Raw genomic sequence first — 3651 nt, 5'->3', positions numbered from 1 at the left:
TATTTTTTGCTTTTGATGTCGAAATAAACGAGTTTTTTAAACAAAAAAACCGCAGGAACTAAGTTTACCACCTAATAGATTCAGACGCAATTTAATGTGAGAGTAACGTATGAAGTCACGAGAACGCGAGAACAAAGTCGTAGTAGCGTTCACTGTATGTGTGGAACTCTCCTAGTAAATTGTATTCCGTTCTGTATTTTAAATTTAGAAAAGATTAGTGTTAGGTATTAGGTTAGGTTAGTTCTATAGTTTCTATAGTTTAATTTAAAATTATCATCTAATCTACCACTATATTATTCGTAATAACGTGAAAAAATAGTCTGCATGTGGCAAAAATGCGTCGATTTCCGTAAATTGCAACTCAAAATTTTTATATCTCCTAAACTAAATCAGATTCATTTTCACCACTCTTGAACTTTTGTTTCTAATGACCTGTAGATGATAAATTTACAATTAAAACTTAGCGCTTCGAAAATCGTAATATCCTTATGTTGAGTTAGTGAAAAAGTTTGGTATGAGAGTTTTCTAGACGGTATAAATTTTCTATGATATATGGGTAAATATTTGTTTTAACAGACATAGCATCGATAACCTTGATATATGTTTTTGATGTTATTTGGAAGTAACTTTCGGAAGGTCTTAGCGATAGGACTTTGTTTATTGAAGAGTTATCAAACAAAAGCAACTTTATAAATAAGACATAAATTTTCGATACTTTATATGTTTAAGAAGTGCTAAAAATAACTTTTCAGAAACTCTTTAATAAACAATAAATAACAGTTATAATATTTAGAAGATTATTTAGAAATCTTTATCTCTATTGTCGCTTAAATAATTCGTTTTCAATTGATGAGTCTATTATATACTAAAATAATAGGTTCTAAAAAGATTAGCAAAGATTTCTATATAAGGTTTGAGTTTAAATCCTTATATATATAAGGTTTAGTTATGCAATAAGTTATATAAGAAAATATTTTAGTAATAAGTCGTTCAAGTCACAAATCTTGCATAAGGAAGATTTGCTAATTTGCTAATTTTTTTCACAAGATCCAGTCTAAATTTTTTCACGATTTTTTTAATAAATAAGAACCAATGGCTGAAATCTTTTAAAAGCTACTCTGAATGAGAATGTTTTTAAAAACATATATAGAGTGTCCTATATTCTCCTCCGCAGTTTATGTGGAAACGTAGAACGGATTAAAGCGAACATAAAAGACTTATACCGTTTTGCGATATTCGCAGTAATAGTCGAGATATTATTTAAAAAAGATTGGTGATTGATTACGCGCGATATGGTACATAAGGTGAAGTGTGCACGGAGAAAAATAATTTTGCTCTTTTAGCAAAATCGTCGTTGCTACTGCATATTCGTAGTGACAGCAAAATAATTTAGTTGACGTAACTAATTTTACAAATTATTTGTTATCATAGCAGAAGTAGTTTTGTTACCAAGATAAAAAAAATTTGTTGAGTGTATTTATCTTAAGAATTATGTTAATTTGCTATCGATATAAAATAATGTATCCTTAGCAAATTTATTTGCTATCGGAGCAACTGCTTATATAAATCCATCAAGCTTCTTACAGCAAAATAATTTGTAGATTCAGCAAATTATATCTAGCAAATAGTGATTAGTACTTCTAGCAAATCTTTTTGCTGTTCATATAATAACGAAAAGATTTTGCTAGACTAGCAGAAAATTTACTGGGCCAGCAAATTATTTTTCTCCGTGTGCTGTTGTATGTTTGTACATTAGATCAAATTGAACAAAAAACCTTTTATCGTTTTGCAAATAACCACAAAGATTTTAAGAAAGGAAATTATTACACGATTGTGCGCGATAATCTACAAATCTTTTTTAATTATTATTTAAGAATTTATATAGTCATTTGCAAAATGGTAGAGGACTTTTTTGTTTAATTTGACCTAATATATAAGCATACAACGGCAAACGACACTACTACAGCTCATCTATCATATAGCGCGTGACCATTCATCAATTTTCTTTAATTAATATCTAGAGATTTATTGTGAATATCGCAAAACGGTATGGGACATTTATGTTCACCTTAATCTATTCTATGTTCTCACAAAAATTGCAGAAGAGAGTCTGGGATACTCTGTGCAGCAATTAATTATTTTAACGAATACTAATAATTCGATGAACCTTCGAAAATTTTGATCTTGACATATATTTTGTAAATTCCTCTACTGTGCAATTTTTGTCTGTTTTTTTATCAGTAGATCTGTTAGCACTTTTCTTATTAGAACTTAAGAGATATCAAAGGTGATTAATAACGTTATTAATAATGTTATTAATATCTGAAGTTTCGAAAATATTAAAATTATTATCTTTTTACAGTATCGATTGTTGGCAAATGGAAAAACATCTTTGAAAGTAAAACAGGATTACACGACTTAGTAAAACAGGATATGCTTCCGTAGCTGTAGGCCTCGGAATTTTTGTCACATTTCGGGCTGATTTCAGACGCGATGCCCACCGCTGCCCCACTCTCACTCGAGCCTCAGCGGCCGATCGCTTTGCCTCAGGAGCGTTGTTGAGTAAGAAATACGTATGTAGCGCTTCTGTGTGCCAATCCGTTATTAAAATTTTTACTTCTTCAATGTATATATTTTTTTGTAAATAATATAATGTTACATTATTTATGTGTAATATATTGTAGATACACACCTACACACACACATATATAATTTTATATCGAATATAATGCGTGTGTGTGTGTGTGTGTGTATCTGTCTTGTAATTTTGATAATAGATTTCCACATCACCCATGAGGTACTATTGTTGATGCGTTTTTTTTTAAGTGGTTTCCCCTGTAAGCCTATTCCACTAGAAATAAATTAAAATTAATGACATGACTCGGCAGAAAAGCGAAATTCTATATTATAAGATATATACGGAAGAAAAAAAATTCTAATCATAGAAGAAAAAAAATCAGCCAATCTTAATGTTTCCTAGATCGTTTACACGATTGTACTAAAGATGGTATATCCACAGAAATTTTGGAAGAACTAGCTCGCATCAACGAAGACAGTGATGCATCGTTCAAAGAAGAACGTGTGGCTGTCTTTGTAAAATTCATTTTCGAAAAAGAGCATTCACATAAATATGTAGACCCAAACATGGAGAAACTTTGAAGACCAAAATCTCTAAGACGTGGGTAACACGATGGATTTAAAATTTTGAAGAACTCAATCCCTTTTTCTGGACGTGTTTTAAGTGAAAGATCGCATTGCAAATCACACAATTCTGCTTGAAATTCTAAGCTTTGTTTCTCGATTTGCACAGTGAGAGGATTCTCAAAAAGTATCAAATCTTTTCTTAGCGTTTCAAAATCGGAAACGCGAATCAAATTCTTCTATTATTGAATCAATTATATTCAGTTGCTTTATGAAGTCACTATATTTGCCATGTTCCTCATAGAGAATCTGGCAAGAAGGAAAGAAATGAAGAATATTATTTTGCAACTGATTTTTTAAGAGTAACAATTTTCTATGGAAAGAATTGACATGACTGACTACTTGTGAAATAGTTTGGTTTGTTTTTTGCAGCTTTAAATTTAAAGTATTCAAATGGTTTGTTATGTCGGTCACTAAAACAAGTTCACAAAGCGAGTCTAAGTTTTCGAA

At 30.5% G+C, this 3651-nt stretch overlaps 1 protein-coding gene across 7 annotated transcripts in view; it reads left to right on the top strand.

The window, feature by feature from the left end:
• The window catches only part of LOC116851596, a 38984-nt gene that overhangs the window by 8047 nt on the left and 27286 nt on the right, over nt 1-3651 (top strand). For 2 of the 7 annotated variants that reach the window (XM_032831165.1, XM_032831163.1), the window contains exon 2: nt 2363-2398. The exons of the other annotated variants lie outside the window; for them this stretch is intronic. The gene's annotated coding sequence lies outside the window, so the exon portion shown is untranslated. The remainder of the gene's footprint in view (nt 1-2362; nt 2399-3651) is intronic. 7 annotated transcript variants of the gene reach the window in all.

Source organism: Odontomachus brunneus, unplaced genomic scaffold (genome assembly GCF_010583005.1).
Source record: "Odontomachus brunneus isolate Ranch 3 - 2012 unplaced genomic scaffold, Obru_v1 Obru_scaffold_180, whole genome shotgun sequence".
NCBI lineage: Eukaryota > Metazoa > Arthropoda > Insecta > Hymenoptera > Formicidae > Odontomachus > Odontomachus brunneus.
The sequence above is the reverse complement of the archived record's forward strand: the minus strand, read 5'-3'. Positions and strand labels throughout refer to the sequence as shown.